Here is a 14936-nt window from a genome sequence, read left to right on the forward strand (position 1 = left end):
GCCTCATCAGTCCTATATAAAATGATCGTTAGTAACGGAGAATACCTCCTGCAAGGAAACAGATAACCGCATAGCAGCGGCGTCCGATATGTGAAATTACCCGTAATGCCGCCACTAACTCTGTAAACTGCACATCTGTCAAACAGATGTATACACGGGGATTGCAGTGTCGCACAAACACCTATCACTAACTTAGAATCATCTTATTTATGAAACTGAAGTCTCGATTTTATCCCCAAGATGCAACAGGGAAATGGGGTACATCGCATAATTATTTGTTCGTTTAGAGGAATGTGTCGAAACAGGATGGTCACGTTTCATCAGACATGAGATGGAAGTTCTCTGATGACCGAGAGGTTTGCCGTTATCGACCGCAAGTAGACAGTGGTCTAAGATACAACATACAGAACACGTGGTTGTATACGAGTCGAACGCAAGCTATGTAACGCAACTGATACATCCTGACAGAACAGTGGAAAAAATGGTCAAATGACCTCTCTAGAATGCATCATTAGTCTGCCATAAAATAGTACCTCGTTACAGCTCCATTTCAATCAGTGACCCAATCCACTCTCTGTTATCCTTTAACGCAGATGCATACAAGTTTAGAGGCAAATGTTTCTTTGTTTTCCTGAAAAGCATCAAATACAGTAGTCAACTCGCGTGCATCACTGTTTCCTCAATACACATACAGTAGAATGCTGCCTCGACGGAAAAAAGTGACTGTTTCCCTCGTTCCCTTCGCATCCATGTCGAAATTTTCTCAGATTCCTCTTGCTGTCGCATACTTGTTCGCACGTACAAGAATTGTTCTACGCCAACCAGAAGACACACAAGTACTTCCTCAATTCCCGCCAAATTTCAGAGTATTTTCCCTCAATTTATACGTATTTTCCGTCATTTTTCGCAATTCTATAGATTTTTTTATGTCACTTCTACCCATGCGATCATGACATAATCTTTCGTTGTGTGTTGTTAAATTGCTTGTAAATGTAGTAAAGCTGCCAACACCTAGCGCAAATGCACTATTCTTCTGATAGGGAGGCCTAGTATAGCACTGTATTCGATTGCATCCAGTCACCTCCACCCACATATCCCACATTTGCAGTGTGTTTGCTGTGTTTCCTTATGTCTGTGTATGTGCATGCGTCACAGATGACTCCCAGGACGCACAGTAGACCCAAGTTAGCGTTCGATTGTGGATCCGCCACGTGTTATATCTGAAATGATGCTGTTATGCGGATCCACAATACATAATGTCTGGGATAGGGTTTAAAGGTGGATCTGCCAAGCACAATGTACAGAGTGATGCTGGGATGCAGATCCACAATATACCACATCCGAGTTAGCATTCGAGAGTGGATCTGGGTGATCGATTGAAATGTAGCTGTAATGAGGTGCTATTTAATGGCAGACTGATGATGCAATCCAGAGAGGGAGATGTTGCTGCAGATCATTTGACCACTTTTTCCGCTGTTCTGTCAGGATGCACCAGTCGCGTGACATAGCCTGTGTTTGATTCGTATACAACCATGTGTTCTGTATGTTGCATCTTAGACCACTGTCGACTTGTGATCCATAACAGCAAACCTCTCAGTCATCAGAGAACTTCCATCTCGTGTCTGATGAAACGTGACCATCCTGTTTCGACACATTCTTCTAAATGAACTAAGATTTATGTGATGTACTCCATCTCCCTGTCGCATCTTGGGTATAAAATCGAGACTTCAGTTTCATAAATAAGATGATTCTAAGTTAGTGCTAAGTGTTTGTGAGACACTGCTATCCCTGTGTATACATCTGCTGGATAGGTGTGCAGTTTACAGAGTTAGTGGTGGCATGACGTGTAATTTCACAAGTCCTACGCTGTTGCTATGCGTTTATCTACTTCCCTGTAAGAGATATTCTCCGTTACTAACGATCATTTTATATAGGACTGATGAGGGTAAAGTATAATTTCTGAACTGTGATCGGATGTGAATAGTGGACGCTATACATCTCTGGAAAGGTATATTGTGCATGTATCACACAGAGCCACTGTTTTAAGGAAGTAATTTTTTTCATTTTACAGTTTGTTACCATAGTTTATATTAGAGAAACCTGTAAGAAGGATGTATGTCATGCGCTGGAAATATATTTCTTACAGTGGGATGTTAACAGCGCTGCATTCCACACGACTGATAGTTCGAAAACTGAAGCGATCTAAAATTATAGCCTGCTTTAAGTGCAGAACCATGTAGCATTAGCAGGGCATGTTTTTATTTTCTCTATTACCAATACCCTCCTGGTACTGATCACAGACACTAGAACAATGCTTTAAAATTGAGAGTGTAGTTGATTTATATAAAATGCTTCGAACTCCATCTGATGAAACCTCTATCTGATGAAAGCTGTCCAACACATACTAAGTATTAGTTCGGTATTCGGCCGTCTAGAGGACGACACGATTAAGTAAGCTACATTCCTGCATCCCAACAGGCCTCTCCATTGAGACAGCTCCTACTGTTAACCGGAAATGTGAATCATTCTCGCCACAGGTCACCGGTGCTGCGCGCCACGCTTGAGAAAAATCAGTATGGATGTGTACTTGTGCTGGACCATTATTCCCTCCTATGTAAATTGTCCAGTTGACTGCTTCTGCACATTTTCCATCTTTATTTGGTTGAGAGAACACGGATTGTGGTGTCCGCACCTGGCGGGCAAAAGACGGGTGGAAGACATGTTTGCTGTTTCTCTAGATATATTTGATTTTGTATTTATAACCCTGTATTCACCTGACCAGAAGTCTTGTTCCTCCTGCCACCGAACTTCACTAATTCTCACTATATCTAACTTTAACCTATCCATTTCCCTTTTTAAATTTTCTAACCTACCTGCCCAATTAAGGGATCTGACATTCCATGCTCCGATCTGTAGAACGCCAGTTTTCTTTCTCCTGATAACGACATCCTCTTGAGTAGTCCCCGCCCGGAGATCCGAATGGGGGACTATTTTACCTCCGGAATATTTTACCAAGAGGACGCCATCATCACTTAACCACACAGTAAAGCTGCATGCCGTCCGGAAAAATTACGGCTGTAGTTTCCCATTGCTTTCAGCCATTTGCAGTACCAGCACAGCAAGGTCGTTTTGGTTAGTGTTACAAGGCCAGACCAGTCAATCATCTAGACTGTTGCCCCTGCAACTACTGAAAATGCTGGTGCCCCTCTTCAGGAACCACACGTTTGTCTGACCTCTTAACAGATACCCCTTCATTGTGGTTGCACCTACGGTACAGCCATCTGTATCGCTGAGGCACGCAAGCCTCCCCACCAACGGCAAGGTTCATGGTTCACGGGTGGGGGGGGGGGGAACTTCATATCATTACACGTAAAAAGCAAAGCGTACTAGTATCAATAACGTATTTGCTGGCTGACCTTTTTGTGTAACAATGGAGAATTGGCTTTCCTTACAGTAATACGGCAATTTTATTCATAACAGTTTCATCGTTTATCAAATAGCTTGCCTCATAGCTTCCTTACATCGTTATTTTATTCTCCTCCCGATGGCTTACCGTTTGCGTTTGTAAATGTATGGAAACACGAACATCTTTTATCAGACAAGTCTCTCGAAGGAATATATCTCGGAAACGCACATAAAAAATTGCAAGAGCAGGTTTCCACCATGGAAATAGCAAATACTCTTCAGTCCTTACGTGTGCGGACCGTTAAGATAAAATTGCGTTATGAAAAGCACTCACACGTAAAAAGCAAAGCGTACTAGTATCAATAACGTATTTGTTGGCTGACCGTTTTGTGTAACTATGGAGAATGGGCTTTCCTTACAGTAATACGGCAATTTTATTCATAACAGTTTCATCGTTTATCAAATAGCTTGTCTCATAGCTTCCTTGCATCATTATTTTATTCTCCTCCCGATGGCTTACCGTTTGCGTTTGTAAATATGTGGAAACACGAACATCTTTTATCAGACAAGTCTCTCGAAGGAATATATCTCGGAAACGCACATAAAGAAATTGCAAAAGCAGGTTTCCACGATGGAAATAGCAAATAGTCTTCAGTCCTTACGTGTGCGGGCCGTTAAGATAAAATTGCGTTATGAAAAGCACTCACGTTGGAGCGTAGGTAAATATTTTTTTCATGCTCTACCTTGAATTGAGCCAAAACTAGAACCACGCACATCGTCGTGAATCACTAGCGTAGCTGTAGATGCGTCTATCCTCGTCTCGCGCAGCCATGATTGTCCGGCAGTTGCTACAGGGAACTGCTGCTGCTAAGAAACAATTTCGCACAACATGCCGTTGCGTCACACGCTATGCGTCAGTGGTTTCACAGAAATGTCACCTTTAGAGAAGCGAGAGTGAGAATACCCACCGAATTAACCCTTTTAGTATAAGAAGAATATCTGTAAGCGAGAAGTGGAGGCCCTGTGTAGGATCGGTTTCGAATACAGATGCCGGATTTTTGAGGGCACTACGCAACCAGTTATGCACTTCTTTTGTGGTTATGTGAAATTCGATCTCTTCTCCATGAAACAAAATTCTCCTCCTACAGTAAAACCCTCGGCAAACAGAATTTTTCTGCCATCCGAACACGCCTTACGCAGCGCCTCTGAAGCTGCAGCTTGTATCTTCTTGGAACTGGAAGCTCGTGCCCCCTCATCCATTCTCCTCTCCCCCTCTACTATTCCCACCACAGACTTCACGGCTTACGCTTCGAGCACGAGTCACATGTGCAGCTGAGCTCGATATGCGATTTCAATCGGAAGAACCAACTCGTTATCTGTTAAATGATTTAATATTTAAAAAATCACGTATCTGTGTTGCGTGCGGCTCAGTGATAACAGACAGGTACGTAATACATCTTAAACACTGTTCTTTAGCGGCGCAGGACGCACGGAAAGACGTGAGTAGGAAAATTAGAAATCTGTCAAACACGGTAGTTAAGAACCTCCAACTTCGCAGCGCGTCATCAATCGTTGGTTAATATATTAAAAAACCAGAAACCCGCCTCGATTGCGAAAAATGCACCTAGTGTTAACCTAGGTTTCTTCAGAAGAAGGTGTAGTTATCTACGCCGAAACCTAGGTTAACACTAGGTGCATTTTTCGCAATCGAGGCGGGTTTCTGGTTTTTTAATACTGTAGTTAAGCTCTTGTGTGAAAAATTCTGTGGGTGTTGTAGCTGCGTCAATTGTGGAACTGTCTACACTTAGTTATAGGCCACTGCATGGAGCATCAAAGAGGCAAAAAAAAAAGCAAAGGTTCGTCTACAATTTGCTATCAGGCACTGCAGACAAATAAGAAGCCAATTGAAATGACCGTTTTTTTTCTGTTTTATGCCACGCTGTTCGTTTTCGTTTGTTAACCGTCCCATGGAACTTTTCTTATCTTTCCTCGACGAAATCGGTACCAAACGCAACGCAATATGACTAGCGATAACTGTCCTGCATATAACAATAAAAAGAAAACATTGTGATGGATCGATCGTTTGCATAAATTTTAGTTTTAAACTATTTGAATTTTCTTTAGCACGAATTTCAAGCGAAATATGTGGGGTATTCCTGTTTCTTAAAAGAAATGCAATGATATGACAGAATGTTGATGCTATGCTTACCGGGCTTAGTTCTATGGACATCGCTACTCATAGGTTCTAATGGCGTTACGCATTTATTTAATGCCAGCTAATATTGGATCTGCTATACCGGTAAATGCTCAACGAGTTCTTCTTTTAGGCCTGTAGTCATTACTGTTCTACGTAACTCCTGCTGAAATTGGAATCTACGGACAACTGTACTGAGTCACATTGAGCGCGAAAAATTAGAGATAGTATCAGTAGCATGTAGTACGAAATGAAATTAAAGTCCTCTAGTACTCTGCATCCGTATTGTACTACTATATTCGGTGTTGCTTTATATTTTGTGGATCATCAGGCTAAAATGACGAATTCGGAACATAATCGTAAATGCTTATACATCTTTCAACTATACACTCTGGAGTCTTGTAATAGGAGTTGCATGGATATTATTTTGAACTGAAATTCGTGACTGAAAGGAAAAGATTCTCTGCGTTACAGAAATAAGCATTTATAATAATTTATTTCATTTTCCCTATTTACTAACTGAATGGACCACAACAATTTGCTGTGGGTCTAGTAAGTACTACGTTTGTTATCAACTAACTGATATGGTAACAATGTCCAATGCTAACAGCTGTTGCAGTAGTGGAACAGGATTCTGACCACCACCTGAAAAAGAGACACTGTAAGATTCCAATGTGCATTAGCGTTGGGCGTTGTTACCACGTAAGTTTGTCGTAAACGTAATAATTATCGGAGGAATATTGAATTATCATCGCTCTTTTGCCACGTAGGCGCAGAAGAGTGGATTATCGTATTTTACATAGTCCAGTAGAACAAAAACAAAACTTTTTCGTAAATGCGTTCCTATCCTAAACGTTACCTATTCGGACCCTATCACATATCCATATAGTGTGTTATGGCCATTTAAAGTCATTCTGTATACAATACACAAATACGAACATCTGCTGTAACTAAACTCTTTTAGGAAGGAAGGCGATTGTTTAGCTGCCTCAAGTATTGCTCCTGCAAACTTACTTTGTTTTTGTCTACTTTTACGCTGTATCCATTGCATCGTTAGTTTTCGAGTACGACTTTCGAGTATGCTGTCGACCGTGAAACGAGCAGGTCTCATTTTGTGTCCCACACAGGCACACAATTTTGATCTGTCAGGAAGTGTCATTGCAGGCTACTCACCGCTGCAAAGCGAAAGATTAATTTTGGAAACAGCCCTTACGCTGCGGTTAACCAGTCCTTCGCAAAATCCTTTCTTCCGTGGGTGTTAAACCGGCAGAGTGTGCAGAAGGGCTTGTGTGGAGTTTAGAAAATAGGAGACCCGTACTGCCATATTAAACCTTGGCTCGGTTCTCGAAGCATGTTTGAAATTTGTCTCTCGAAATAGCGTCTCTTGCAAAGGGGAGAGGTCCGAATATTATGTTCTTTCAAGTACACAGTTGAAACTTCCTGGCACATTAAACTTGTGTTCCAGACTGGGCCTCGAACCTGGAACCTTAGCCTTTCCCACGCAAGTGCTCTACCGCCTGAGCTGTTGCTGGATTTCCCCGTCCTCTCGCTGTTGAGGTGAGACATGGGACAATATTCTTCAAAATACACCTGGCTCGGTCTCCGCACTAACGTGACGCGTGAGTCAGTAACTTCCTTACTTCGGTCTCCGGTTTGTTGCCAATGCTATATTGTGCAATCGTATAACTCCTCACACTCAGACCCGTAGCTTCCCGTCGACTTTCCGCTTCTATCTTGTCTTCCTTCCCCAGATGATTGTACTGACGTGGCTCTGTGTGTGTTATCTGTTTCACCTACCACTACTTACAACTTTCTTTGTCTAAATTTACTATCAATTTTACATCGAATAATTACATGAACAATACAATTAATATTTATACAGGGTGTTACAAAAAGGTACGGCCAAACTTTCAGGAAACATTCCTCACACACAAATAAAGAAAAGATGTTATGTGGACATGTGTCCGGAAACGCTTAATTGTCATGTTAGAGCTCATTTTAGTTTCGTCAGTATGTACTGTACTTCCTCGATTCACCGCCAGTTGGCCCAATTGAAGGAAGGTAATGTTGACTTCGGTGCTTGTGTTGACATGCGACTCATTGCTCTACAGTACTTGCATCAAGCACATCAGTACGTAGCATCAACAGGTTAGTGTTCATCACGAACGTGGTTTTGCAGTCAGTGCAATGTTTACAAATGCGGAGTTGGCAGATTCCCATTTGATGTATGGATTAGCACGGGGCAATAGCCGTGGCGCGGTACGTTTGTATCGAGACAGATTTCCAGAACGAAGGTGTCCCGACAGGAAGACGTTCGAAGCAACTGATCGGCCGGCGTCTTAGGGAGCACGGAACATTCCAGTCTATGGCTCGCGACTGGGGAAGACCTAAAACGACGAGGACACCTGCAATGGACGAGGCAATTCTTCGTGCAGTTGACGATAACCCTAATGGCAGCGTCAGAGAAGTTGCTGCTGTACAAGGTAACGTTGACCAAGTCACTGTATGGAGAGTGCTACGGGAGAACCAGTTGTTTCCGTACCATGTACAGCGTGTGTAGGCACTATCAGCAGCTGATTGGCCTCCACGGGTACACTTCTGCGAAGGTACACTTCATCCAACAATGTGTCAATCCTCATTTCAGTGCAAATGTTCTCTTTAAGGATGAGGCTTCATTCCAACGTGATCAAATTGTAAATTTTCACAAGCAACATGTGTGGGCTGACGAGAATCCGCACGCAATTGTGCAATCACGTCATCAACACAGATTTTCTGTGAACGTTTGGGCATTCATTGTTCGTGATGTCTTGATTGGGCCCCATGTTCTTCCACCTACGCCCAATGGAGCACGTTATCATGATTTCATACGGGATACTCTACCTGTGCTGCTAGAACATGTGCCTTTACAAGTACGACACAACATGTGGTTCATGCACGATGGAGCTGCTGCATATTTCAGTCGAAGTGTTCGTACGCTTCTCAACAACAGATTCGGTGACCGATGGATTGGTAGAGGCGGACCAATTCCATGGCCTCCACGCTCTCCTGACCTCAACCCTCTTGAGTTTCATTTATGGGGGCATTTGAGTGCTCTTGTCTACGCAACCCCGGTACCAAATATAGAGACTCTTCGTGCTCGCATTGTGGACGGCTGTGATACAATACGCCATTCTCCAGGGCTGCATCAGCGCATCAGGGATTCCATGCGACGGAGAGTGGATGCATGTATCCTCGCTAACGGAGGACATTTTGAACTTTTCCTGTAACAAAGTGTTTGAAGTCACGCTGGTACGTTCTGTTCCTGTGTGTTTCCATTCCATGATTAATGTGATTTGAAGAGAAGTAATAAAATGAGCTCTAACATGGAAAATAAGCGTTTCCGGACACATGTCCCCATAACACATTTTCTTTCTTTGTGTGTGAGGAATGTTCCCTTAAAGTTTGGCCGTACATTTTTGTAACAGCCTGTATATGTGGGTCACAGTACTTTACACATAATTTATCATTTACACCTTAAGTTATTTTATTTTACTTTGTGAATGAGCATGGATTGATGATATGTAGATTAGTTAGTTAGTACATCATGCCATTAGTTTTCTACTATTTTTTGAGCTACTTTAACGATTTAAATGATTAGTATTATTGCACTTATTTTTGAATAATTACGTTTTTTTCGCTTGTCCTGTCTGCCTCTTGAGATCTGCTGTTACCTGAAACATATCTATATATTTTTTGTATTATTTGTGATCCATTTATTTTTTTGTTTTCATGGCTAACTGCTGTATGACCACTGGCAGAATTATCATTCATTATAAGCATTAAGGTGACTGACTTGATGTAGACCTATATTTTTTCCCGTTCTTGGGTTCACCAACTCTACTGTATTTGCATAAACCACTTTACTAATTAACATGAGTCCCTTATAAACAGGATAAAATTTATGACAAACCTGTTTTCCTTTATTAGATAATAAGTGAGTTCTAACAAGAACCAATAGTCCCTCAGTGAATTCCTGTGTGGACGCATCTCTGTCTGCCCTGAGTTTCCTTTTTGCAGCTGCTCGTTTGATGTTTTCGAGTGCTAATTTTATTATCTGCTGGCGTGATGGTCTTCTGGATGGAGGGAACTGCACAACTTCTCTGACCCTGTCCCCTGGTCTTTTATTTTTTAGCACTGTGACTGGTGGTAAGCATGTAGTACTGTGCGCCATTTCGTTAATAATAGTCTGTAAATGTTGTAAATTGACATCCCATGTGGTATGTCGTGAACTACAGTACAGACGACACCATGTCCCAATATCCTTCATCGTTCGTTCTGCACAACTGGCGCTTGGTTTGTGCCTGGATATGAAGATAAGTATAATTTTATGTCTTTTTAAAGTTGCCAACCATGGTTTATGTTGTGGACTGGCAAGACAGCCAATCCACTATGAAGGAAGCCGAAAGGCACGCGTTTAAGCTCACGCAGGCTGGCGTGAGGTCTGGAACAGGGCAAGGTAATTATAATAGCCAATAACGTACGTAGCTGCTGGAATACTTAACTTTAATCCATTTGGTGAACATAGCTCTTGACGGTACATGTTTTACAGCATCAATAGTAACTGATAATGGCGCCTTGCTAGGTCGTAGCAAATGACGTAGCTGAAGGCTATGCTAACTATCGTCTCGGCAAATGAGAGCGTAATTTGTCAGTGAACCATCGCTAGCAAAGTCGGCTGTACAACTGGGGCGAGTGCTGGGAAGACTCTCTAGACCTGCCGTGTGGCGGCGCTCGGTCTGCAATCCCTGATAGTGGCGACACGCGGGTCCGACGTATACTAACGGACCGCGGCCGATTTAAAGGCTACCACCTAGCAAGTGTGGTGTCTGGCGGTGACACCACAGTTTAGATCTATATTGGGGCCCATTATCTGAAATCAACCTTTCTACATGCCCTACCTGCTTGAGGAAGCCAAGTTGTAGTGTCTTACTGATCGTAACACCAGTTGCACGTTTCAAAGGGGCCAAAGTGACATACTTTGATGTTAACTCTAAAACTACAAAGATAAACGTGTTCCCATTCCTTGTCCTTTGTAACGGTCCCATCAAATCTGTTGCTGCTAGATGTTTTAGTTTTCTCAGTATTATGGGTGATAATAGTGGTCTAGTCTGAAATGTAACGTGTTTGGCTCGTTGGCAATCCTTACATTTTTTTAGTACTAGCCGAATACGTCTTTCTATGTTGGGGAAATGTACGATCTCTTTAAGTTTCATAAAACATTTCTTCGTCCCAAAGTGCCCATTACTTAAGTGAGTGTACCACATATACTTGTTTACGAGTTCATCAGGAACACATACTGTCCATAAATTTGTACTAGGGTCTCGTCTGTAGAACATCACATCATTCCTTAGCAACTAATGCTGACGAATGTCAACCGAGTTCTTATTTTTCCACTTATGTTTGACCCTTAACACTTGTGGATATTTGTTCTGTTCGTTTGAAATGTTTGCAAAAACTGTTGTTATGTAGCTTTCAAAAGGAACTCTTCTTATATAATATATACGAATTTGGTCTTCATCTGCACCTAACTTCGTGTTACTTGGGGTTGTACCATGTGGACACCGGGAAAGAAAATCTGGTAAGGTGTTTAACGGTCCTGGGGTATATTTCAAATCCAACTTACGTTTCAATGGCCAATGTGTCGGTTTTCCTACTTTAAACTGTTAAATAAATGTGTGGGGATGGAGAATATTTGCATCTTCCTTATAGTGCTGGTATTTCTGCACTGTAAGAAAGTGGTTATCATCAAAATTTCTTTCTTCTCTCTGTGATGTACCTTCTGGGTTTTGAAGACTGGAATTCTGTCCTAGGTTTGCATCAAATCTACGCAAACGTGTAGGTTCATTCTGTGTCATTTGTGCTGTATAATCACTTTCAGATCTCATTGCGCAATATGCGTGCAAAACGCCTGCTACCGGATCTGTATCTTGACGTGTAAGCAATTCTGGCTCGTCAGACGCCTACTGTAACCTGTCGGTATTCGTCCTACAGGTTGACGCGTCTCTATGGTATCATCAGCGTATGTCACGCTTTGTGCTTGACGTACTGAACCTTGCTGCAAAACACAGTCTTGTATTCCCGATTGACCTGTTATTCTCTCTTGAACAAGTGGTCGTAATCCACACTGTTCCCTACGCTTACCGTGATGTTCTGTCATACGCTGGTTTGGACTAATTTCCCGTTCTCGGTTTGCGGTTTCGGACTGACATCCACATGTGGCTTTCCGTCTTACGTCACACTTAATTTCACGTACCCTTTCTGTCGTATTGCCGACACCTGTTGATTTTGCAGTATTCACAATAGCATCTACCGACACTAAAATGGATTCTGTCGTCGTCTGCGACTCCTCACTAACGCTTTCTACGTCAACTCGACATTCGATCGAAAGTAAAACTTCAAATCTCAGCCGTTGAAATTGATGTTCGTCTTTCTCCTGTATTTTTAAAATACGAGCACCTAATTTGTTTAACGCTGCTTTTGTTGATCTTTTGTGAGACGTCGTCTCAGCAATAACATGTTTCGCTTTCGTCGTCGCTTTGATGGCAAGAGCTTCGACCTGTTGTTTAACCTTTTTAATACTTTGCTGCGTAACTTCACGTAACGTAATCATGTTTGTTTGGACAGTGTCAGTGTCTGTTCTCAGTTGTTTGTGCCCCGTAACGAGCGTTTGAAGCATGATTTGTGCTTCCTTAGCTTCAGTTCGTATTGCCCTTGAATATTATCATGCGATTTTTGTATTTCCTTGTCAGTTTCTGTCAGCCCCTATGTTATGCGACCTTCTAATTCCTTTTGCTCTCGTGTTATGCGCCCTTCTGTATGCCTTTCTGATTCCTGATATTGTTGTAATAAACGCTGCAACATTCCAAATACGTTGGCGTTTTCATCTACTCCACATTCGCCTGTTGCCATCTGATGTAACCGTTCCCTATCTCAACCTCCGTGAACCGTTTCCTTCACTTCTGAACATAGTGTAGGAGCACTAACACTCGTTCTTTCATGCAATTGCAAGCCTGACTGATTCAATATGATTACGTTTGGTTCAATATGCTGTAAATCACTATCTACAGACTCAGCGTCTGATTCATTAGCAACCCCGTTTTCATGTCCATTCTTTGGACCGCATTGAACAACATGTGTTGCATTTTTGATCACATTCAATATTTCTAGTTATTCTGTCTCATGTTGTTCACGCTGATCAACCTGTTGCGTGTCGAACTCGATCCTACCAAGATCTTCCATGACTTCTCTTTGTCTTAATCTATTATTTTCTGCCATTTTTGAGTGTTCCTCGAAGTGTTGCTGTTCGCGAATTTTTCGAACCTGACTACGTATTAACATCTGATCATAAGACTTGATTCTACCCCAGGTAGATGCCGTGTTTCTTGACTTCTGTAAGGCGTTTGATACAGTTCCCCACAGTCGTTTAATGAACAAAGTAAGAGCATATGGACTACAAGACCAATTGTGTGATTGGATTGAAGACTTCCTAGATAACAGAACGCAGCATGTCATTCTCAATGGAGAGAAGTCTTCCGAAGTAAGAGTGCTTTCAGGCGTGCCGCAGGGGCGTGTCGTAGGACCGTTGTTATTCACAATATATATAAATGACCTTGTGGATAACATCGGAAGTTCACTGAGGCTTTTTGCGGATGATGCTGTAGTATATCGAGAGGTTGTAACAATGGAAAATTGTACTGAAATGCAGGAGGATCAGCAACGAATTGACGCATGGTGCAGGGAATGGCAATTGAATCTCAATGTAGACAAGTGTAATGTGCTGCGAATACATAGAAAGATCCTTTATCATTTAGCTACAATATAGCAGGTCAGCAACTGGAAGCAGTTAATTTCATAAATTATCTGGGAGTAGGCATTAGGAGTGATTTAAAATGGAATGACCGTATAAAATTAATCGTCGGTATCGCAGATGCCAGACTGAGATTCATTGGAGGAATCCTAAGGAAATGCAATCCGAAAACAAAGGAAGTAGGTTACAGTACACTTGTTCACCCACTGCTTGAATACTGCTCACTGGTGTGGGATCCGTACCAGATAGGGTTGATAGAAGAGATAGAGAAGATCCAACGGAGAGCAGCACACTTCGTTACAGGATCATTTAGTAATCGCGAAAGCATTACGGAGGTGATAGATAAACTCCAGTGGAAGACTCTGCAAGAGAGACGCTCAGTAGGTCGGTACGGGCTTTTGTTGATGTTTCGAGAACATACCTTCACCGACGAGTCAAGTAGTATTTTGCTCCCTCCTACGTATATCTCGCGAAGAGACCATGAGGATAAAATCAGAGATTAGAGCCCACACAGTGGCATACTGACAATCTTTCGTTCCACGAACAATATGAGACTGGAATAGAGGGGAGAACCGATAGAGCTACTCAAGGTAGTCAAAGTACCCTCCACCACACACCGTCAGGTGGCTTGCGGAGTATGGATGTAGGTGTAGATGTAGAAAATATCATCCACGATCCTATATTCAATCTGTTTCCTTGTCTTTTATAGCCTTTTCGTTGCTGGAGTTGAGACAGAACTCAACACAACCCAATTCAGTGGTGTGTTGGGCCATCAAATAAGAAATATATGAATGCAATTCAATCTACACTCCCTGCACAGTTGAGTCACATTTACATTTACATTTTTTCTCCAATTTGCGTCATCTTATTGTTTGGGAGGATTATGTATTTTGTACCTATCAAAAGCAAACCCTGAATCTATCAGAATACTGTAATTTCACATCCTGGCAGGGAAGCCATTTGTAAGCTATGCGCTCAAATTTATAAAACATCTGAACTGTCTTCTCAAGCTCAGGGTGTTAAACAGACATTCTATAGAAATATGAATCTCGTCCTGTAAGGCAGCTAATGTTAGGTGCAGATCGTAACAAGTTAATTAGAAATGCTGCTGTCATGTAACTAGAATGCATGGATTAATAAATATGAAAGTTCGGAATCTATTCTAGAAAGACAAAACAGCTGTTCCCTTTTTCATTCTATATATAATTTATCAACTGTGCTTTCAGTGGTCAAGTAATACACAACAGTCATGTTAAATTACTTTCAACACTCAATAACAAAATATTTCACTCTTGGACATATTGAATTGGCAATTATTAAAACGTTATCTCTACAAATGAAAATGTTATCACGGGCAAGAATGACAAAAAATCTTCATAAATTAAATTTACTTCTATGATATCGTAGCTGGTCAGTGCACTAAGTTAGTGGAGAATAAATTTACCTTTTAAACCAATGAAAAAACTCTATTGTACTCAATGTGAGGGTAGG

At 41.8% G+C, this 14936-nt stretch overlaps 1 protein-coding gene across 2 annotated transcripts in view; it reads left to right on the plus strand.

The window, feature by feature from the left end:
- The first annotated feature begins 4720 nt into the window (after positions 1 to 4720).
- LOC126184907 (organic cation transporter protein) overlaps positions 4721 to 14936 on the plus strand; it is a 396150-nt gene continuing 385934 nt past the window's right edge. Inside the window, exon 1 of one of the 2 annotated variants that reach the window (XM_049927567.1) lies at positions 4721 to 4849. The gene's annotated coding sequence lies outside the window, so the exon portion shown is untranslated. The remainder of the gene's footprint in view (positions 4850 to 14936) is intronic. The other variant, XM_049927563.1, reaches the window with a different exon arrangement.

This window comes from Schistocerca cancellata, chromosome 4 (genome assembly GCF_023864275.1).
Source record: "Schistocerca cancellata isolate TAMUIC-IGC-003103 chromosome 4, iqSchCanc2.1, whole genome shotgun sequence".
NCBI classification, from domain to species: Eukaryota; Metazoa; Arthropoda; class Insecta; order Orthoptera; family Acrididae; genus Schistocerca; species Schistocerca cancellata.